The following is a 24,397-nucleotide window of genomic DNA, read 5'->3' as shown; positions in this document are numbered from 1 at the left end:
TCCTCATTTTTTAAAATAGTCCAGTTTGGGTAAATTTCAAATAAAATAGTACTTTTCCTTAACACATAATCTGTACACACACATACTTTGTGCCCACGTAAAAACCTAGTTAGGATCTATACTCAGATAATTAGAAAAGTTTGTTTTATTTTGTTTTGTTTTTTAATGCACTGGACTTCTGAAAATTGTGAGGGACATAGCACAATATTTGACTGTGCAGGACTGTTCCAGGCATTGCAGTGCCACCAGCATTCCTGGTCTTCATCCCCCAGGAGCACCTGCCCCCAATGATTTCCAGCCCCCCCTTTCCTTTTTTTCACACTTGAAGACAAGTTTTATTTGGGCTGTTTCTCATTGTTAAAGCCGTAAGCAAGTTCCATTTTCAATAGCAGTTCTAGAGACCTAGTAGTTTCAGAGATCTGGGAAGTGGTGAAGAAACTTGCATGTAGGATGGAAGAACACTAGCAGGAGAGACAGTACAAATCTTTATAGTTAAGTCGTGGAAATGACTAAAGTGACTATTAGAGTATCATTATTATCTCCAGACACTGGTTGAAGATGTGTCTTTCTCCTCAGCAGAATGAGGATAATGAGATTACCTACATAATGAGACAACTGTAAGAATTAAACAAATGTGTAAAGATAGCACCGTTATCAATAATGAGTGTGTAAAAAATTTTGTCTTTTACTATTTTTTTAAAAAGAATTTTTTTTTTTTTATATTTGTGAGAGAGAGAGAGAGAGAGCAAGTGGGGGGAGGAGCAGAGGGAGAGGGGCAAGTAGACTCCATGCTGAGTGCGGAGCCAGATACAGGGCTCGATCTCACAACCCTGAAATCATGACCTGAGCCGAAATCAAGAGTCGGATGCTTAACTGACTGAGCCACCCAGGCACCCCTTTTACTTTTTCTTTTTTTTCTTAACAAAAGGGAGAAAACGGAATAAATTGGGTTAGGGTGTTATTCTATTACTAAACTATGTTTGCTCTTTTATTACAAACATTAAAAAAAAATTCCCGTGGTTGGTAATATCAGATTTTCATTCCATACTTGATCTTTTTTTCCCCTCCCTGATTATTTTTTTAGAAGCAAAATATAATAAAACATTTTCTACTTTTGGTAAAAGTGGCAGGTTGAATGTTTTCAGTTGGCTTAGTTGTGAGCTTAGTGACCTCACTTGTGTCTTGAACCTGAGGAGAAAAGGAGTTAGGAGTATTGAGAGGATTCAGAGTGAGAAAGAAATCTGTTGAAATATGAAGGAAAGCTATTGAAATCTATGAAAGGTTTATATTTGATTATGCAAGTTATCCTTTTGTCCACCATTTAAAGAGAGAACTGCTTGCTATATGTGTCATTAATCTAGTGGTCATGGAATCATTAGTTATCTTGGTCACAGACGGTTTGAGCAGAATTGATCTTTGTGTTGTAGTGGTTGGCACTTGTAGACCTAAGCCATCAGTTCTGTAGTAGAATATCAAAGCCATTCCCCATAGCCAGTGGGATACAGACAGAAATAATTACTTTCAGATGTGAAAGTATGTTTCCAGTCCTCCAGAGAGGTGAACTAGTTTCACATTCTGCAAATGCCATCCAAGTGAGTGTGTTCTGGAAGTATATTCAGAACTATAAAGCAGGAGATTATGAACTGCAGAGTGAGCAGAGTCATGTAGAGCAATGGCTCCATTCTTGGCTTCTGAACACTGTGTATTCCTGGGTCCCATGGAAATCTGTGTAGTCAGGACTTTTTAAGGTGGGGCCTGGGGTCTTTGCTTTGAATAGGCTCCCTAGTTGATTCTGACAAATCATATAGATTTAGGAATCATCATTATGGATTGGAAAATTAACCCTCCAAAAATTAAATCAGCCTGCATTTCTTGTTGTCCATTTGATATCTCTACCTGGATGTTCTCCCTAAATCTCAGAATCGACACAAGTTAAAAAAACATCTACACTCCTGACCTCCACACCCCTCCTTCCCCCATTCACTTCAACTCCTAGTTGTTATTAGCTTGATTTGTCTCTCGTTACCCAGGCTCAAAATACCAGTTCTCTTTGAATGGTTTTCTGCTACTTTTTTTTTTTACCCTATTACCGCTTTATCACCATGTGTTCTCTTTATTTTTCTGATCTATTCTTGTCCCTTCTTATTACCACTGTCCCTGTCTGTGTTTTCATTAATTCTCACCCGGGATTTTGCAGTCTCATTGATTGTGCTGTGTTCAGTCTTCCCTACTAGTTTATATAAATATGAGGTCAATTTTCTTCTGTACTGATACTATGAATTAACTTAAATGCTTTAGACTAGCTTTCTAGCCTTTCCACAAATCATCACAGTTTTATCTCTTATTTGTATCACAAGTTTGGCCTTAATGGATGATTGACTGTTTTTTTACCCTGCCTCACCTTTCTCATGTACCCACATTTTTACTTCTGGGAATGGCATCCTCCTGTGTGGGGTCTTGCTCTGCTGCTTTCCCACTGTTGATCATGACCCAGCTCAAGTTTCAGGTACTTTAGGAAGGCTTCCTGGTCCCTCCTTTACCAGCTGTGCCCTCAGCTCCTCTGAATCCTCTGCGGCATGTTACAGCTCATTGATTATTGGCTTATCCTTATTACCGGACATTAAACTCCTTGAGAACTGAGGCTTACCTATCTTGATACCCCTGCAGCACTTAGTAAAGAACCTCAGTCATTGTAGATGGGGCAATAGCTATTTGTTGAATTCTTTAGAATTGAAGTTACCTGGAAAATATCTCATTGCTGCTAAGAGTAAGAATTAAAACCTCTTACTACCTTTTCCTACCTCAGTGATGAACCCAATCGGTATCCAAATAGAGCATATTTTGGAATTCAAGGGGGGAGGTTGGTTATGTGACCATTATAGAATAGTTTCAGACATTTCAGTGAGGCAGCTGGAGAGACTAAAAGAAGGTTCTTGATACTGTTTTTATAGGCAGCTTTAAATTACCTTTGGATTTCGAAGTATTAAATATGGGAAAGCTAAAATTACTTCTATTTGATCATTGATGAATTTAGCTAAATTGGACTTTATATGTAAGAGAATTCTGAGCATTTAGGGAAGGTAATAAAATCCATATTCCAGTTGTGTGCAGTGTAGGAGCCCTTGTGTGCCCTAATTACCCCCTTATTTTAAGTCCCTCCTCTGTGGAAGTGGGTGTGTTTCCTCTAAGAATGTGGCCAGCTGTCAGCCTGAAGAGAAACCAGCTTGAGTGTATAGGTAGTTAATTTGTCAGTTATTAATGGGTCTGGACGAGAAGTGCTGTTTGTGTCAATACTAAGCTGGACGCTCTGCAAGGAGCCTGCTCTGCTTTCCTGGCAAGTGACTTGTGAGTATTGTTTTCTAGGCAAAAATTGAATTCGCTGATTCTGAAATGAGAGTGCTGGTTTAAATCTGTAATTTTCTGCTCTTTAGTAATTGGCTATATTGAAAACATTTTTAAGTGATAGTGCCTTTGAATAAAGCAATTTCAGCTTGGAAACCATTACTTATTCCCTCCTAATATGGATGCCATTTTATATTTTATTATAGTGAAACAAAGACAGATAAAAGTCACAGCCCAGGATTCCGATCTTCACTGTTTTACTTGTTTTAGATGTTATTTTAGGCAAAAGCTTCTTAACTTCATTTTAAACCTTAATGTTTTCTTCTGAACAATGGGAATAGTGACGGTACTGTTCTCCTAGGCTTGTGGGTGGATTAAATGGAAATGATGGATCGCAAGCACTTAGCACTGTATCTCTCATGATATGAGTATTTTCATCGTGGAAGACTGTGAGGCGTTGTTGTGCTCCTTCCATTTTGTATTTTGTCTAAGAGCTTGGTACCTCTCCAAGGAGTAGCTTAGGTCTACTTGGATGAAAGTCAATCTTGTGGTTGTGACTAATGGGGCCACAGGTAAATCAAATCCAGAGAACTGTGAATGCTTGTTAGGTGATGAATAAAAGAATGAAACTTGTTTCCCAGCATGTTATGGGTTTTGCTGGTGTCTGTGACTTTGTCCCAGACCACTAGGGTGGGAGCTGAAGCAGAATCTGAAGGTCCATGTACAGTTCTGTCCTTGGCCTGCGTTAGGAGTGTTTTACCAACTGGCGACACCTTCTCTCCTGCCGCAGTGCAGAAAGGTCCAGCTGAAACCAACTTACTTGTTTCTTTTGTGAACTTGTGAATGAAGAACATCTCAGGTCTTAAATGATGCTGTTACAAAATCAATAAAGGAGACATGTAGTAAGATATAAAGTGTGATTACCTAAAGAGCAAGAATACTTTAGGATATTTTAATGATCTGGTAACGTTTTTAAAGCATTGTTTTTAAACATAGAGTATCACTAATGGTTAATAGCAGACATCACTTTTAGTTGAAAGTATCAAATACATCATATATATAACTGTATATAATAAATATATACATATATATATATTGTATATATATATATATATAATCTCCACATTTGTGAAATGTGGCAGATACCTAAGTAAAGACTTTTTTTAGGTGCTCATTTGCTTTAGAAACCAGCAACTAGTGAATATTAGTACATTAGTACTAGTGATTTAAGTCCTACACCTTGATTAGTCAGATCTTGATAAGTGAATGTATGTAGGCGGTTTTGTGGTTTCTAGTCCTTGCTTGATGGAATGGATTTTTTTTTTCTTTAAATTAGTGAACAAAATTAAACAATGGTCTTCCGTGTGTAGACTGGTCTTAGAGTAAATGCTTGAAGGCAGCTGGAGGGGACACCAAATATAGAGCAGAAGTTTTTCTAGAATGTTTATTATAGGAAGGCTAGCTAGCACATTGTTTTTGCAGAAGTAATTGTTGGGGTTTGTTGCAGATCCCCTCCATCCAGATGGTTCTAGATATTCATTTGCTTTAATAGAAATTTTTAAATTAGTGCCCTTGGCTTTATTTTGGAAATCAACTAAACTGAATAGGTAGACTTGTGCCAGAATCCATTAATTGGCACTTTTGGTATTTTTAGGGATAGGCTCAGTCCTACATTGCAATAACATAAAAAAAGTGATTTTTTAATTGCTGCACAAATAATATTCTAATAACATGGTACATGGAAACATTACAATAGTCCCTTAAATTTCAAGAATGAACACCTTTCATTTTCCTATATTCTTTTAAAGTTTTTGTCCCTAGGCACTTGGTTTTTCATGGTGAAGTACATTGGTTCTCAGTGCTAGTTTGGCTGTGTTAGAACCACACTGGCAGTTTGGATAATAGTAACTTTGGTGATTTGAAGCCTAGGCAAGTTTGAGAACTATTTGTTGAGGATATAACATTGTATTTAATAGAATAAAGTTTTAACAAATATACAGTAATTATTTTTTGACAGAGATTTACTAAATATATCTAGTTCTCAGTTTTCTCATCTGTAAAGTGGGAATAATAACAATATGGAGAGTTTTTGGGAGACAATAGGTTGGTTGAACAGGAGTGGTAAGAATGTGAGCATATGTGAGATACTCCTCCGTGCTTCAGGATCTGCTCATTATATAGATGTCGGCCAATGTGTTTTGAATGGACTTTATTTTTAATCACAAGCCAGTGAAGTCTAAGGAAACCAAGTTATATATTTAATACGTATAACATCATCATGGCCCCAGTTCTCTAAAAATGGCCCTAAGGTGGCAGCTGGAATTTTCTGCGGAGGCACTGATTACGTCTCACAAGAAATCCTAAATATCATTACTACTGATCTGGGAAGTGGGTGAAGAACTTGCTTGTAGGGTAGAAGAACAGTAGCAGGAGATACTGTACAGATCTTTATAGTTAAGTCGTAGAAATGACTTAAGTGACTGTTAGAGTATCATTATTGTCTCCAGACACTGGTTGAAGATGTAGCTTAATTCTTCTACACTAATGGGTCCTAAAGTTGATATCTGAATGGACACTTACTTAGAAGTAAAGTGAAGAATATACAATTATATATGTAATATTTTCAGAAACAGATGATGATGCATATGAACTTGTATACTTCACTGCTTAGCTGAGTGCTGAGCATTTTTCGGAACCCAGGAAAAACCTTGGAGGCAGGCCTGAGTTCAGATCAGGTTTTTGCCTTGTGGTCTTGACCAATAACCATTCCCCATAGAACATGAGGTCTGAGAAGGCAGGGATCTTGTCTCTCTCTTTCATTGCTGCAATTCCAGTGCTGAGAATAGTGGCCACTACAGACAAACACACAAGTAAGTGGTTCTAGAGTGTGCTAAGTGCTGTGCTAAGGAAAGCATGATGACATGCTGGAGCAGTATCATAGTCTAATCTCACAGTTGTGCCAGTTCACAATGGGATTAGTACAGAAAATGAGAGAGACTCATAGTAATGTGATAGAGAAGATTTTTGACCATTGACACTATTAATAATTAAAATTTTGAACTTCTGTTTTGTATGACTTTTTAAAATTCCATTTTAAAAAGAAAATAATTTTTCTGTATTTTACAAAAGAATAATTACATGATAGAGGCGCCTGGGTGGCTCAGTTGGTTAACTGGCTGCCTTCAGCTCGGGTCATGATCCCAGGGTCTTGGGATCGAGTCCCACATCGGGCTCTCTGCTTAGTGGGGAGTCTGCTTCTCCCTCTTCCTCTCCCTCTGCCTTCTGCTCCCCTGGCTTGTGCTTGCTCTCTCTCTCTCTATTTCAAATAAATACAATCTTTAAAAAAAAAAAAGAATAGTTACATGATAGATCAGAAATTAAAAAAAAAAAAAGCCTCCCTTCCTCACAGTTAGTTTGAGAAGCACTGTGCTGGAGAGTTAACAAGATGCTTTAGGTCAGGGATGGCCTCTCTGAAAATGAGATTTGTGTTGAATTCTAAAGATATTGGAAAATATCCTTCGAGATAGAACAAACAGAAATGCGAAAGCCTCAAGGTGCAACAAGCCTAGTTAGTATGTTTTGGGAACAAGAAGAGGCCAGGAGCATAATGAGTTAGTGATGAGAGAGTAGTTAGGTGGTGGGCAAGGGTCAGATCCTCTCAGGGCTTCTTGACCTTGTTAATAAGGTTGGGTTTTATTCTGAGGGCCAGTTGTTGGATGGGTTTTTGTCAGGAAAGTGGTGTGAACTCATTTATGGTTCATTATCACTTTTGCAACATGGATTACAATGGTCAAGCATAGAAAAGAATGTACCAGTTAGGAGTCCGGTATAGTAGTCTAGGCTAGAGGTGCTGGTGGGTTGGATAGGAGTACTGGCAGGGGAGATGAAGAAAAGTAGACTAATCTGTGTGGTATTTTGAAGTTAAACTGATTGGATTTGCTGATGGATTAGGTTTGAGGAGTAAAAAGAAGGGGAGGAGTCAAGGATGAATCCAAAGTGTTTTTCTTGGTCATTTGGATGAATAGAGAGATTCCACTTATCGAATGGAAAGACACTTTTTTGAAGAGAAGGGTGAGTGGGAATTAAGAATTGAGAAGTGATATTTATCTTGCTTGTTGATATGTACCTTTTTTATGAATCCTTTTAAAAGTGGAATTTTAGGGCACCTTGGTGGCTCAGGCAGCTAAGCATCTGCCTTCAGCTCAGGTCATGATCTCAGGGTCCTGGGATCAAGTCCCACATCAGGCTTCCTGCTCAGTGAGGAGTCTGTTTCTCCCTCTGCCTCCCCCCCACCCAGTGCGTGTGCACTCTTTCTCATACAAATAAATAAATTAAAAAAATAGAAGTGGGATTTCATAGATCTGTCTTTCATAATATTATTCTGTCTTGGAGAGGAAATACCTAATGAAGTATGCTTGTTGGTCTCTAGTGCTTCTAATGGTCTAAAAACATTGGAGAAGGAAATCTTTTTATCAAATATTTTAGAAATCTCAGAAAAATTCTTAGGAATTTTTTAGGAAAATTCGTAGAAATTACTGGGAGGATTTGGCCACACTGGCTTTTATTTATTTGAAAGTGGCATCCTGCTCTGTATTTTTTTAATTGGCATTTGTTTATGTTTATTTTTATAAGGAACAAGTTACTCAGGTAGTGAAGTATAGACATTATTGACAGTCATATAGCTTTATCACACAGTTGTCTTTTTTTAAGGCAGTGAGGAAAAAGCAAAAAAATTCGACTTTCATATTAGCTTTTGAGTCCTGAACTTTATTTGCCAAGCCATTTTTGTGTTTGCTAATACCTTTTTTTCTTTAAAAATTTAAATGATGAAAAGATCAGGATTTATTACCAAATTTGGGGTTACTGTACTAGACCTAGCCCCTGGCCAGGAGAACAACTAAGAAAACAGATTAGTTCTGCTATATACCTTTCTCTGCAGCATTAGAGTCTCTCTAGAAAGATCCAGCTGTTTTTTATTTGGTCTGGGCTCTGTAAGGTGAGATTCTGACATTATTCTTCTTTTATCTCCCTGAGAGAGTTCCTCTGATATTTTGAAATATGCCTTGATGTTGCCCAACCTCTGGCATCTCTGCCTCTGCTGGTCGCCAGTTTTGCCAATTCTCTGGCTTTCGTTGATTCAATTCTGCACCTCCCAGCAGTCCTGAAGTGCCCTGGTTGCTGTTGCTGAGACCATAGAATGAGAAGAATTGCTTAATCTACCTGCACTTAACCCACACTTCATGAATGACCCTTGTCAAGAAATTGTGGCACTGTCGTATTGCATCTTTCAGTATGATCAGATGGGTGTATCATCTTAAACTTCATTTCTGTTTTTAAGTAAGAATTTAATTTATTTACTTTGGCATTTAATCAATTTCAAAATAGAGAACGTTAAAATAAATAAAGAAATATATATGTCTTTTTTTTTTTGCATAACCCTTTTGTACTCTCTGTGGACTTTGATACTGCAATTTCTTGAAATAAAGTTTTAAAGATACCTTTAAATTTCTTATGAAGACCAACTGCCTCTTTTTAAAAATTAGTTATCTTGGACTTAAGTTCGAGTTGTTCTATATATTGTGTGGTGTTTTACCATCTTTATCATGGTTTTCTATGTGTACTATGGTGGTTTGCATTTCTCATATCTGGGATTAGATGGTAGCGTTCTTGAAGGCAGCTGGCATTTTTATTCATTGCTATGTCCTAAAGAGTAAATTGTTGTACAAAGAAGTTATTCAGGGAAAGAATGTTGAGAGTTCTCAAATTATGCTGTTATGATAATGGCATCTCTGTTTTTCCATATGTAGTCATGGTATAGATCATCTTTTAACAAAGATTATATTTCCAACGATATGTTTTGCCACAGAACATCATTGTCAGGGGGAGAAATCAGGGCATATGGCTGTTCAGACAGTGGAAAGGGCAATTATAGGAAAATTCGGTTAAATCTGACTTTTGTCCCTATCATTGTCCAGAGTTACTCTTCATGGCCAGTGCTCCAAACCCATTTCCTGATCTCTCCAGGTTTTACCACATACCTATCCCTTTTAGCAAATTATCTTTTTCCTGCTTTATTGAAATGAAGCCAATCCTTAGGCAAATCACACTTCATCCCTTTAAAATCTTATTGTAGTTTGATGGTCCCTCTCTTCTCTGGTCTCAGAAGAGGAAGACATGCCTCTTCTTTACCAAAGCTGGCCCTGGTAGCTGTCGTATTTCTACCAAATACTGTTCTTTCTGAGTCTGGCTCCACTTATTTTGTACTCTTTCCTATTGTTCTTTTCCCCACCTGCCTACAATCTTTCTGAGATTGTCCATCTTCTAAAATAAAATCTCTTCTTTTGACTCTCCTACCTGCTTATGTTGCTTTTCTGCTTCTCTTTTTACCTTGATGACCATACCTTTCTAAGATCCCATCTGTGGTTGGCCTTTCACCTGGCCATCCCTTACTCCTGAACCCTGTATGTACTATAGCCTGTGAACAGAGCTGCATGGAGCCCTAGTGCTGGGTGGTACCAGTCCTGGGGAAAGGACTTTGGCAGCTGCTTCCAGGCCATCTCCCACTTTACTCCCTAGGTTGCAGGAGGTAGACTTCTGAGGAGGGAGGGTGAGAGAAGAAGAATTTCCTTAGGATAATTCTCTTCCACCTATCTTGCTTCCATTGTCGTTTTCAGTGTCCTCTTTCCCTGTCCTAAATCAGGCAGATCAGGGTTGTCTACACCTGGCCCTAAGGTAAGCCATTATATGGTTTCTGTGAATGTTCCCGTATTTCCTCCCTGGTGTATTCCCTACCACCTCACACCCCCATTTCCTCTAAACTAAGTTGTTCTACCTGATACTCTGTTAGGAACTTCATGCTTTAATTTTTGCCCCACTTCATGAAGGCCTGTACCCATTTCACAGATGAAGTGTAGAAAAGTGAGATGACTTAGCTGACGTCACACAGCTAGTAAGAGCCTAGACTTCCAACTTCAAAGTCTGTTTTTGACCATTGTTGCATTACCTTATTGTAGCTTTCTAGTGTTTAAAATTCTTTTTTATTTTTTAACTTTTAGAATTTTAGTACAGTTCAAGTGAGTGTGCCAGGTTCATTTCATCTCCTTTACTGCCAGACCTGGGGGCAAGGACTGCTTTCAGTTTCTCTGCCTTCTCTTTGTCTGTGAAGAGCAGAATATAAAGGTATCTGCTGCATCGAACTTACTTCACATACCCTTTTTTTTTTTTTTTTTTTTTTGATCTTGGTGGATTTGGTATCCTTTCACCTGGCCGTGAGCAGGAAGTCCTTGATTTTGTCAATTTTGCAAGGCATGGTGGCTAAGAGGGCCTCTGAGGAGCATGTGGCCAGAAGAAGGGAGTATGGAAAAGCTAAAATTTTAGCTGAAAGCTAAAATTCTTTTGATGTGAGATAAAATTATAAACAAAAAGTTTGGATAATATGCTTAGTATTACTGTATGACAGTATAAAACTGTCAGTATGTAATTTGTGAACAAATGTAATGAATCAGAATCTATTCTGTTTTGATACTTTTTGTTAATTAGCAGAAATAGAATTTTATCCTGGGTGGCTGATGTGGGGAATAGTAGCTGGGGAGGCCCCCCACACTCGACTCAAAAGTTTCTAAAGTCACATTCTGCCTGGAGTCCTATCTATTGCCTTCAGCTGCTTAAGGACAAATGGAAGCATCTTTGCTACAAGGCACTTTTGTATGATCGTTAATGTAATTGTTATGTACACAGATAGCTTGGTGGGAGCATAGCTGTAGCCTCTGTTTCTTCATCTATAAAATGGGGTAAAGACGGGACTACCCTGTTAGATGGAGAGAAGAGTACTACAAATCTTATAGGATTGTTCATACGGACTTGTGAGTTAATAAGTATAAAGTGCTTAGAACACGTTTTAAGTTTTAGATAAAATGTAATCATTACTATTATTGTTAATAGAGACTGTTATTGGACATTTTGTTTATGGCCTTTTGAGGGCAGGGTGCCTGACGGTGTGTGTGATAAAGCAAAAGTAGGTTCATTTCTCAGGAGCTCTATTCCTCCAGGGTTGGGAAATTACTGTGTGAGTGTGGTAAGAAGGTTGCTTATAGTGGACAGTTCATTGAGAGAAATGATGCAGCCGCTGTCTCCAGTTTTTCACGGAGCTGTCATGTGGTAACTCTTCCCTCTTTTTTTTCTATCCATGCTGATTCCGTCAGGAATATTTGCAGAGGAGTGGATCTGATGTCTCTTGCTTAACATTCTTTACACGGAAACCTGTCTTCTTCCTTAAGGCCAAGGTAGCATGTCTCTATGGCAAAAAAATTTCTCTTTGTGTTCAACAGTGCTTTGATTTAGTTCTCCCAAGCTCAGAAACCATGTTTTTGTTATTCTTAAACTGCTTAAATTTTCTGAGCCTTTCTAAAGGTTAATAATATTTTAGTCACCCTAAACGTGTAATACTACTTAAGATGTGATGTTCTCTTTTTGAGTTCCCACTTTTTAAATTAACTTATGTTAATAAGTAAAACATCTATTTTAAGAAGCAAAAATGCAGTTATTTTTCAGGTTCCTAAATCTGACCAACCATGGGAACGCTAGGGGAGGTCTTTGAGAGGATTGTATTGTGTTGTGTTTCACATTTCTAGTCCCCAGGCGACTGTGATAATGAATCAGATGCTCTGGTGTGGTATAGTTGGATGGAGAGAAATTTCTCTATATACAAAAAAGGACTTTTGTGAGGTGGCTGGTATATTTGTTCACAGTTTTTAGAGATTTGAAAACTCTGAGCCTTCATATCTAAACACAGAAACTTGTACACAGAAGATGCTCAATGAATATTTATTGAACAAGTGAGAGTGTCCAAGTCCACAAGACTAATTAGTGTTAGCTGGGAGCCTATAGTTTGTCTATGACCTGATACTAAGCCACCAGTCGAAATCCCGACTTGCACCTTTGCTAGTTATATGATCTTTGGCCCTTATGGAATTTGGTTGGCTCCAAGGTAAATTGGTGATGCCAACCTGTCCTTTGTGGTGTTTAGGTTGACAGGAAGTATTACACAGTTCCTCACACACTCAGGTGCAGGAGGAATGGTAGCTATTCCTAAAGTTAATCTAGTGAAATGTTAGCCTAATTATCAGCAGATGTGGAACTGTCCATTTTATAATCAGAATACAGGGTTTATTTCCCTAATGAAAACTGCTACTGCAGTAGTTCACAAACCTAGATATTTTCCTTTATTCTTGATTATTAGGACTATTAGCAACCACAACCTTTATAGGCAATCAAGTCAATTCATTTTCCCAACGTAACTGATGTAAAATAGAACTTCCTGCTTGTACTACTTGTCTGTGTAGATTCAATTTATGTTCGAATTCAAGTACTTATACTAAGAAAAATGGATACATATTAAACTCTTTTCTGTGTCCTCAGTGTCTACTTTTTGAACCCTTCTAAACTTGTGACTCTTTCTGCCTTCCTGCTCTCTTTACCTCTATGCCCTATAAAAACATGGAAGCATCTGGTATTAGTTATATTTTATCAACCCATCAGCTGGGTGCAGGTGGTCTAAAACTGGTTCATTTTGAAGTGTGTTATCTTAAACTATGGACGTTAGTTTCTTACTGTAAATGAAAAATTTCCATTCCCTCCCCCACCCACTTTTTGGGGAAGAAATTGTAGGTATCAGTAAGTGGACAGGAAGATTTTTGTTTGTCTAATATTAAAAGGCTTTAAGGCTATATGTGTTCTTTGGAGTGTACCTGATTTTATTTCCTAAGTGTTGATAAGTGGTAGTCCTGTTATTTTTAAACTTAACCTGTAATGGCAGATTTTTTTGTGTGTGTGCTATGCATTACTTAGTGTGGTATTTAAAAATTTCTAATATTTTTTATTGTTTAAAATTTTATTGCTTTGGAAACCGAGACTATGGCTTTGTGTCATTTATACTTAAGAACTTCCGGAGGTTTTCTTTGTCTCCTGATGCATGATCATTTTTAATAAAAGTTCCATTGATGCTTAAAAGGAAGATGCATTTTTTTATAGGTGAGTTACAAAGTCTGATACAAACCCATTAACTTTGTCAATTACGTTATTCCATTCCTCCATGCTTTGTAATTTTTTTCCTACAGAATACATCAGATTGAGAGATATGTGCTCTTTTAATGGCATTAGATTTTGTAGGCTCAACTTCCTTTGGACTTCTGATAACTTTTGCTTCTTATTCTTTTCATTCTTTTTATTTTTTTCAATGCAGTGATATTTTCCACATAGAAATTAATAACTGTTGGCTCGTAATCACTGTTCTGCTTAGTGCTTTTGCCTTGAAATCTACTTTGTTTTATGGTAATGTTGCCGTTCCCTTTTTCTTCTATTTATTTTTATTTATTAAAAAAAATTTTTTTTTTCTTATGTAATCTCTGCCCCCAGTTTGGGGCTGGACATGGCCCTGAGATCAAGAGTCGCATTCTCTGCTGTCTTTTCTTTGGTGTCTTCTACAGTTTGGAATCTAATATACTTCACTTTCACCCTTCACTGCTTTTAGTGGGGATTTAAATTCTCTTTTTGCAATTTTAGTTTCCCTCCTTATTTCATTCACCTTCCTTTTTACTTTATCTCATTTTTCCCTTAGCTGCTTCTTTCATTATGGCTCTTTGTACCTTTTTCATAAAAGTCTTTTTGCATTCTAATGAGAATATTAAAGAGCTTTTCAGTACTTTCTGCTGACTCTTCTGGTAAGTTATTTTAGATGCTGTATTTCGAAGTCTTTAGGATGATGACCATATTTTCCTTTCTTGTGCTAGTCATCTCCCCCCCCGCCCCATCGTGGGAGCACCGTTTCATTAGTTTTATTAATTTTTTTCATTAACCCAATGCATTTATTGATTGCCTGCTGGAGATGCAGAGACAAATTAGACTCTTTTCTGAGTTAAAGCGTGGATCTTGGTTTTTCTCAATCCAGTTACTTCCATCTGTTTTCTTACATGTCTGCCATTTTCTGGCATTTGCTTGTTTGGGTAGTTGTAAGTTTTTGTCATTTTCTGTTATCTTCAGAGATGATGGAAAGCTGGGGGACTGTGTCTCTGGGACCACACTTTGTACTCGAAGGGATGAGACACCCCTGAAAAGACAGTGTGTGGTGTGTTGTGAAAGAAAACTGGGTTAATCCTTTCAGGCTAATTTCAGTGGGTTGTTAGTCATTCCAATCCTTGGTCCTTTTCCTGGAGAGGAAAAAATGGATTAGCACTGGCTATTGTAGACTAACGTGGTTGCTGTTGGGGGTCCAAGGAGCCTGTGTGTGCTTCTGGTGTAAGCATTTCCTAGTACCTAAAGCCTGCTTGCTCTCAAGTGTGTAACCTCTGGGCTGGTGTTTCTTCCACACCTCTGTTAAAATGACTAGATAAGATGGTTACAATCCACTAGGCCTAAACCCATATCTTTTCAATGGAACTTATGGAAATATGTAAGTAGAGGGAACAGCATTATGAATTCCTTCTATCCACCATCTGTGTAGCTTTGTTAATTATCACTATATGGTTAATTGTATTTCATCTATATGTACTCCTGTTTCTTTATCCTGATAATTTCGAAAATAATCTCAGGCATCATGTCATTTATTTCATTTGTAAATACTACACTCTGTATCTCTAAAAGATAACAGCTCTGAAAAAAAAGCCCAATATCATTTATCATTCCTAAAAAATTAAAAACTAAAAATTAAAAAATTAAGAATAAAAATTCCTTAATATTATCAAATATCCAGTCAGTATTTGCATTTTTCCAATTATCTTTATCTCTGCGACAGCTTGTTTGAATTTTGTGTATAAATAAGGTCTGTGAATTGAGATTGGTTTTCCTTCCATTTCTTTTTGTTTGTTGTTTTGTTTCTTGGGGATTTTTTTTGTTGTTGCGGAAATCAGATCTATTGTCTTAAAGGGTTTTCTACATCTGGATTTCACTGCTTGTGGACCTACAGTGTCATCTGACATGTTCCTGTATTTCCTATACATTGGTAGTTAAATCTAGAGGCTTGATCAGATTTGGGTTCTTTTTTCCCCCCAAGAAACTTCAAAGGTAGTGTTTTATACTTCTGTCAGGAAGGTATGTATTGTTCAGTCTTTTCTCTTTGTGTCATTTTTTCAGCCTTTAATGTTCCTTGGCTAAATCTATTCATTAAGTGTTACAAATGGTGACACTCTAGTTCTGTTATTCCTTCTTGCTTGATTAGCTATAATTCTTTTATAAAAACAAAAAGGAACTTACCCTTATCAACTGTTTGGTTATTCTAAATCACAGATTATATAGGAAAGATAGAATAATGGCTTGATTTTTTACTTACCAGCTTTCAAATTAAGGAGGTAGTTTCCTAGTGCATTAGTTTGCTAGAGCTGTCATAACAAATACACAGATTAAGTGGCTTAAACAACAGAAATTTATTGTCTCACAGTTCTGGAGACTAGAAGTCTGAGATCAAGGTGTTGACAGGGTTAATTTCATTCTGAGGATTCTCTCCTTGTCTTTTAGGTGGCTGTCTTTTCTTTTTGTCTTTACATAGTTGTCCCTTGGTCTGCGTTTATTCTCTGATGCCTTCTTATAAGGACACTAGTCATGTTGTGTTAAGACTCACCCATATGATCTCATTTAACTTTAATTACCTTTATAAAGACTCTGTCTCCAAATACAGACACAATCCTGGGATACCGGGCTTCGACTCAGGGGATACTGAGGGGAACACAGTTCATCCCATTAACACCTAACATCCTGTAAATGTGGAATTTTTTAAAAAGTATCCTAATGAACATATTTTTAAAGTATTCTAAAGAACATGTTTCATATGTTTCAATCCATTGCAGTTGTCTTCAGTAATGCTCAAATTTGGCCTCTTGGAAGCCTGAACAAGACTCAGGTTGATCCTTAGATGTAATCCCAGTATTCTTGGTTAGCTTTCTGGCTTTTTTGCATTCTTGCAGAACAAGTGTGCTAGGCCTTTTTTACTGCTCCAGACTTGCAAGGATATTTCTTCTAGGAGTCCTGGTTTCTTTTAGTGGGATATAGTGCCAGATGATTCCAAGTACAGTAATCTTTGGAATCTCATGACTAGGCCTTTTTATCACCACAGTGTGGGAGGCACTATAGTATAGTGGTTAAGAGTTCAGGCTCAGAGAGTCCTATTGCTCAGATGCAACGTGGCTCCATTACTTGCAAGTATTACTTACTTGACCCTAGGCAAAGTACATATTTCTCTGGGTCTTAATTTCATCATCATACTTATTTCATCATCTACTGTAAAGCACCACGAAGACAAGGATTTTCTCTGTATTTTTCACAGCTCTATCTTCAATACCTCAAACAGTACTGGGCACATAATTGGCACTTGATCAACATTTGTTCAGAGAATATATCTATGAAATGAAAATAGTAGGAGTGCTGTCCTTATAGGATAATGGGATACTTAGGGGATAATATTTATAAAATGCTTATGGTTGTCAAGAACTGTGAAAGGTCCTATTTGCAAGCCAACAAGTTACCCTGCCAGTTTCATGGGTACTGGCAGAAGATATAAGACTCTTGGGTTGGAGACAAAGGACTTTATTACTCCTAGCAAAAGCGGTAACCAAAGTGTCACATTTTCTTGCTGTCATTTCCTGGGCCCTAGTTTTTACAGGGTGATATGAAGATGGCAAGGTGAGATCCATATATGCAATGGGCTATGTTACAAGAGAGTAATCCTGATTTTAGGGAACCTGAATCTTTATGATGGACAGTAAACAAACTTGTTCTGGAAGAAGACACTTTATCTTCTTAAGCTGTTCATTATGCAGACGTCCTTGAAAAGATAGTTTGGGACAAGAGGACTTTCAAATACCTCTGCTTATAAGATGTGCAGAAACATGAGAGACCAATGGACAGTTGTTTTTCAACAAATAGCATTGATAGATGTAGTCAGTATAATTGGTCATGATAGTATTGGTGATGATTACCTCCTCTCATTTCCCAACCTGAAGATAAGTTTTCTTCTTGCCTCCTTAACCTGATCCTTATTTAATCCTTGTTTCCCAACAAATAGCGTTGCTATATGTAGTCAGTAAATACCGGTCATGATGATATTGTTGATGATTTCCTATGCTCATTTCCCAACCTGAGCATAAGGTTTCTCCTTGCCACCTTAATCTAACCCTTATTTAATCTTTGTTTCCCAACAAATAGCATTGATATAGGTAGTCGGTATATACCGGTCATGATGGCATTGCTGATGATTGCCTTATGTTCCTTTCCCAACTTGAACATAAGGTTTCTTCTTGCTACCTTAATCTAATCCTTATTTAATCCTTGTCTTTCATCTTTCATTACAGGATTCCAGAAAGAGTATTTTGTGGTTTCTGATACATTCCCCATTTTATTTGTTAATTTTGATTGCTTATTTTAAGCTGTTTTTTTTTTTTTTAAAGATTTTATTTATTTATTTGACAGAGATAGAGACAGCCAGCGAGAGAGGGAACACAAGCAGGGGGAGTGGGAGAGGAAGAAACAGGCTCCCAGCGGAGGAGCCCGATGCGGGGCTCAGTCCCCAGACTCCGGTATCACGCCCTGAGCCAAAGGCAGATGCTCAACGACTGAGCCACCCAGGCGCCCTAAGCTGTTTTTGTTCTGTTTTGTTTTTTTGTTGTTGTGTTTTTAAAAATCATGGCCCTTTACTCTATAGTAATTCTCTCTGTATTATATTTTTGGTCTTGTTTGCATATGGCTGAGCATGTCATCTTCTTTCTACACACCTACCTTTCTTTATTTCTTACAAGGTTGTAGTGGAATTTATCTGATTTGTAGATTGTGTTAGAAATGTCATTTTATCTTGCCAAAGGGGCTCCATATGAACAAATTACTCAAATTCTTTCTCCATCCCCTCTTTCCCTTTTGTTGTTATTATCTTTTGAATATGTATAAGAGCTCATCAGTCTTTTATTTTTTATTTTATTTTAATTTAATTTTTATTGACGTATGGTTGATGCACATTGTTACATTAGTTTCAGGTATACAACATAGTGATTTGACAAGATTATACATTATGCTGTAGCTACAAATTGGCTACCATCTCTCACGATATAATGCTATTATAATACCACTGCCTGTATTCCCTATGGTGTCTGTACCTTTTATTCCTATGATTTATTTATTCCATAACTGGAAGCCTATATTGTCCATTTCCCTTCACCTATTTTGTCCAGCCCCCACCCCTGTAGCTTCCCCCCCCCCCAGCAATCATCAATTTGTTCTCTATATTTATGGGTCTGTATCTGGTCTTTGTTTTGTTTTTTAGATTCCACATATAAGTGAAATCACATGGTATTTGTCGTTCTCTGACCTATTTCATTTAGCATTATACCCTCTAGGTCCATTCGTGTTATTGGAAATGGCAAGAGCTCGTCCTTTTTAATGGCTGAGTAATATTCCATTATATATATATAGATATATATATCTCACATCTTCTTTATCCATTCATCTATCCATGAACACTTGTGTTGTTTCCATATCTTGGCTTTGTAATACTGCAATAAACATAGGGGTGCATATATATATATATATAAATCTTTTTAAATTAGTGTTTTTTTTTCCCCTTTGGGTAAGTACCCAGTAGTGGAATTACTGGATCCTGTAGTATTTCTGTTTTTAACTTTTTGAGGAACCTCCATACTATTTTCCACAGTGGCTATACTAATTTACATTCCCACCAACAGTGCGCAAGGACCCCTTTTTCTTTACATCCTTGCTTATACTCATTATTTCTTAAAAAAAAAAAAAAGATTTATTTATTTGAGAGGGAGAGCAGAGTGAGAGAGAGAGAGCATGAGTGGTGGGGGGAGGGGCAGAGGGAGAGGGAGAAGCTGACTCCCCACTGAGCAGGGAGTCCTATGTGGGGCTTGATCCCAGGATTCCAGGATCATGACCTAAGCCAAAGGCAGACGCTTAACTGTCTGAGCCACCCAGGTGTCCCAATCTTCATTATTTTTTTTTTCCTTTTTTCTTTTTTAACCGTAGCCATTTTGATAGGTGTAAGGTGATATCTCATTATAATTTTGATTTGCATTTCCCTGATGATTAGTGATATTGAGCATTTTTTCATGTGTCTGCCATCTGTCTGTCTTCTTTTAAAAAAATGTCAATTCGGGTACTTTGCCCATTTTTTAAATAAAGATTTTATTATTTATTTATTTATTTATTTACTGGGAGAGTGTGAGTAGGGGGAGGGGCAGAGGCAGCACGAGAGAGAAAATCCCCAGCCGACTCCATGGGCTCAGGGAGCACAGGGTCAGATGTGGGGCTTGATCTACCACCATGAGAGATCTTGACTTGAGCCAAAATCAAGAGTCAGGCACTTACTTAATCGACTGAGCCAACCAGGCGCACCTACTCTGACCATTTTTTAATCAGATTGTTTTTTTTTGGTGTTGTATAAGTTTTTTTTTTTTTAATATATTTTGTATATTAACTCCTTATTGGATATGTCATTTGCAAATATCTTCTCCCATTCAGTAGGTTGCCTTTTTATTTTGTTGATGGTTTCTTTTGCTGTACAAAAGCTTTTTATTTTGACGTAGTCCCAATAGTTGATGTTTGTTCCCCTTGCTTTAGGAGATATATCTAGAAAAATGTTGCTAGGACTTTTGTCAAATAAATTTCTGGCTGTGTTTCTTCTGTGAATTTTATGGATTCAAGTCTCTCATTTATGTCTTTAATTTATTTTGAGTTTATTTTTGTTTAAGGTGTAACAAAGTGGCTCAGTTTCATTCCTTTGCGTGTAGCTGTCCAATTTCCCTGGAACCATTTATTTAAGAGACTGTCCTTTCCCCACTGTATATTGTATATTGATTCCTTTGTTATAGATTAACTGACCATATATTTATGGGTTTATTTCTGGGTTGTCTCTTCTGTTGATTGATCTGTGTGTCTGTTTTTGTGCCAATACCATACTGTTTTGATTACTACAGGTTTGTAGTACATCTTGAAATTTGGATTTCTGATACCTCCAGCTTTATTCTTCTTAGATTGGTTTGGCCATTTGGGGTCTTTTGTGGTTCCATACAAATTTTAGTATTATTTGTTCTAGTTCTGTGAAAAATGCTGTTGGTATTTCGATAGTTATTGCGTTGACTCTGTACATTGCTTTGGGTAGTATGGACATTCTAATAATATTTGTTCTCCCAGTCCATGAGCATGGAATGTTTTCCACTTAGTTGTGTCATGTTCAATTTCTTTCATCAGTATTTTATAGTTTTCAGAGTACAGGTCTTTCACCTCCTTTGTTAAGTTTATTCCTAGGTATTTTGTTCTTTTTGGTGCAATTGTAAATGAAATTGTTTTCTTTCTTTTTGTTTAGGTTTTTGTTGTTGTTTTGTTTTTGTTTTGTTTTAGAGTGAGAGCAGGACGAGGGGAGGAGGGGCCTAGGGAGAGGGAGAGAGAGAATCTTAAGCAGGCTCCACACCTAGCACAGAGCCTGACACAGGGCTCTGTCTCACCACCCTGAGATCATGACCTGAGCTGAAATCAAGAGTCCAGTGCTTAAGGACTGAGCCACCCAGATGCCCCTAAATGAAATTGTGTTCTTAATTTTTCTTTCTGCTTCTTTGTTATTAGTGTATGGAAAAGCAACCAGTTTCTGCATATTAATCTTGTGTCCTGCAACTTCATTGCATTCATTTATTACTTCATTTGTTACTTCTAATAGTTTTTTGGTGGAGTCTTTAGAGCTTTCTATATATAGTAACTTGTCACCTGCAAAGTGACTGCTTAACTTCTTCCTTACCAAATGGGTGCCTTTTATTTCCTTTTGTTGTCTTATTACTGTGGCTGGAACTTCCAGTACTGTGTTGAATAAAAGTGGTGAGAGTGGATATTCTTGTGTTGTTCCTGATCTTAGAGGAAATGCTCTCAGTTTTTCCCCATTGAGTATGGTGTTAGCTATGGGTTTTTCATATAAGACCTTTGTAATGTTGAGGTATGTTCCCTCTACACCTGCTTTGTTGAGAGTTTTTATCATGAATGGATGTTGAATTTTGTCAAATGCTTTTTCTGGATCTATTGAGGTGGTAATATGATTTTTATCCTTTGTTTTGTTAAAATGGTGTATCACTTTGATTGATTTGCAGGTATTGAATCATCCATGCATCCCTGAAATAGATTCCGCTTGATTGTGGTAAATGATACTTTTAATGTATTGTTAAATGCGACTTGCTAATATTTTGTTGAGGATTTTTGCACCTGTGTTCATTAGAGATATTGGTCTGTCGTTCTTGTAGAATGTATTTGGAAGCTTTCCTTATATTTTTTGGAATAGTTTGAAGAGAACAGGTATTAACTCTTCTTTAAATGTTTGGTAGAATTCACCTGCTCATCACCCCATTTTATGAAGCTCATGAGACCCTTGAAAGTTATGTGACAGTCAAATATACTTTACTTCTCAGATTGAAAAGACAGACTCCTGAATGCAGGTTCATGAGTTTCTGAATTTCCTTACCAATGTGTATTTGTAATTTTTAATGTTATCATTCTGATCGATAGCTACTTAATAGTAGTAATTTTTGTCAGTCTGATATGTATTGATTTTTAGAGTTTTAAGTCCTCCCAAAAAGGTAACTGGACAAATGGTACTTTTTACTTAGTTTAGAATATACAATGACAGAATAAAGGACTTAAAGTGGTCTAGAAATGACAAGATTTTCTTACAATTACATTGAGGAATGGGATTTTCTATTATTCCACTAGAGAGCACATTCTAAACTAGTCTAGGACTATCCAGGCTGTAGTTGGGAGGCTTGTTGCTGACCAAAGGGCTCATGACTGAGCTCTCTCTGAGTCTGTTTCCCAAGTCTGTGTTCGAGGATGAAGTTCTGCTTCAGGATGGTGTAAGTTAAGAACCACAGATCTTGGCAACTATTTTATGGAAGTAAAGGGAAAAATAAGTTACTCTTAATGGCCTCATTGAATTGCAGTTGTGATCATTACGTGGTGCCTCTGTTTTCCCAGAAGATTTAAAACAATATTGCCCTTTTTTTCTGGCTGCCTGGTTGCTTTAAATTGTTATGTGTACTGTTATTTAATGAGCTATTTCTTGTGAGGATTTTTAAGCTGTTTTTTTTTTTTTTTTTATATCAACTGGACTTTTGGTTAACTGTTTTTATCATAATGGTAACTTCAGTTTCACTCTTCAGTTTCCCAAAGTGCCTTCCAGTTTCTTGTAGCTGATTTATGTCTGGTGAATGTAACACTACCTATGTTTGACGTTGTCTCCGATATTAAGAAAGTGAATGATTTTTAGTATTTTCTCACTACAAAGTTGATTGTGGGGTCTAAATTGTTATCTGCAAATTCTCTCTGAATCTTAGTATCTTTTTCAAATACTATTTCTATCTATGACTTATAAGTATTCACATGGTATAGTCCTATTATGTCTTGCCAATATAATATATTCATATAGAATTAAAAATTTCAGTTTTTATTTTTGTTCTTTTGTTGACCATAAATCCATGCAAATTGAGATTTTCCTCTACATATTCAGCAGAATTTCTTTTATAATTTTGATCTTGCTTACAGTGGTTACATTAAGTTTATATTTAGAAATAGAGTCCTTATTTGGCATCAACTTTGCCCCATTATTTTACTTTAAAATAAGTAGTTGATGTGCTTTCGCTAGTATTTGAAGAACGTAACTGATTCATTCAACTTCAGAAAATACAGCATCTCTGAACAACATACAAATACTAGTTATTGAACATTTATTTGTATTTTCATGGGCCAAAAGCTGACAGCAGATGAAACATTCAAATTATGTAAAATGTTCTGGCTCCACATTCTGAGGCTCACATTTTGTTAACTAGTGAAGTGAGCCTTTGCTTCTCTCCTGATTTCTTCTACTCAGGAATCTTAGGACTTGAAATGGTATAAGTGAAAGCTGACAGGTAAGAAGGTAGTTTTGATCTTAGATACTGTTACGGTAAATAACAACTTTTGTACTCTCCCATCTCTACAGTTTGCAGAACCTCAGAGAGCTGAAGAGGGGAAGTGGAAAGAATTGGAACATCAATATTGCTAATATGTCTATCCTTCTGAGGATGGAAGGAAAGGAGGAAAAACGTAGAAAAAACAAAGATGGAGAGATACCTTAGAAAAGTTTGTACTTGCTCAGTGCAGGGGTGTGAAATGATGCCCAGAAAATACAATCATCCTATAGACTTACTTCCTATGTCAACGTTGTCTAATATTTACCAGTTCTCAGAGGGGGCATGCCTTGGGCTTAGCCATTCCAGGCTGGCTAGCTGGGAGCGGGCATTGTAGGTAGAGGATCATGTAAAGATATGAAAGAGCATATTATATGTGTGTGTGGGGGCACAGGAAGGGGCATGGCAAGAGATTAGGTGGAATAGTAAGGGTCTTGCATATCTTCCCATAGAATTACAGTTTTCTGTTGGTATAGTTCGACTGTAAATTTGAAGAGGGATTGATTCTGACTGGTTTTGAATTTTAAAAGATCATTGTAGTAGGTCACATTCTGGTTGAACAATGAATCAGAGTAGGGAATAAGACTATAGGTGGAAAGACCAGTAAGAAAACTACTATTTTATTATATATGTGTGTAGTTTATCTATTTATTTATATATATTTAGTTACAGTGTTTCTTCATCTGTAAAATGAGAATATGAATTATTTCACAGGCTGTTTTGAAGGTTAAAACTAAAAAAAAGAAATAATTGTAATTTTGTTTTAGAGGGCCTGGCACAGAGTAAGAGCATAGAAATTGTTCCATAAATGAGTGAAACCATATGATAATTGTCTTTCTCTGCTTGACTTATTTCACTTAGCATAATCTCCTCCAGTCCCGTCCATGTTGCTGCAAATGTTGTGAAATTGTTCTTTTTGATGGCTGAGTAATATTCCATTGTATATATGGACCATAAGAAATAGCAGGGAGATCGGTAGGAGAAGGAAGAGAAGAATGAAGGTGGGGGGGTAAACAGAAGAGGGAATGAACCATGAGAGACTATGGACTCTGGGAAACAAACTGAGGGCTTCAGAGGGGAGG

General features: G+C 37.0%; 1 protein-coding gene and 1 pseudogene across 2 annotated transcripts in view; one reads left to right on the top strand and one right to left on the bottom strand.

Annotated features, from left to right (window-relative positions):
* The window catches only part of GMDS (GDP-mannose 4,6-dehydratase), a 596,567-nt gene that overhangs the window by 64,665 nt on the left and 507,505 nt on the right, over positions 1–24,397 (top strand). The window lies entirely within an intron of this gene.
* On the bottom strand, positions 10,431–10,651 carry LOC123001723 (60S ribosomal protein L38-like; annotated as a pseudogene).

This window comes from Ursus arctos, unplaced genomic scaffold, assembly GCF_023065955.2.
Source record: "Ursus arctos isolate Adak ecotype North America unplaced genomic scaffold, UrsArc2.0 scaffold_31, whole genome shotgun sequence".
Classification (NCBI taxonomy): domain Eukaryota; kingdom Metazoa; phylum Chordata; class Mammalia; order Carnivora; family Ursidae; genus Ursus; species Ursus arctos.
This window is presented reverse-complemented; position numbering and strand designations above follow the sequence as displayed.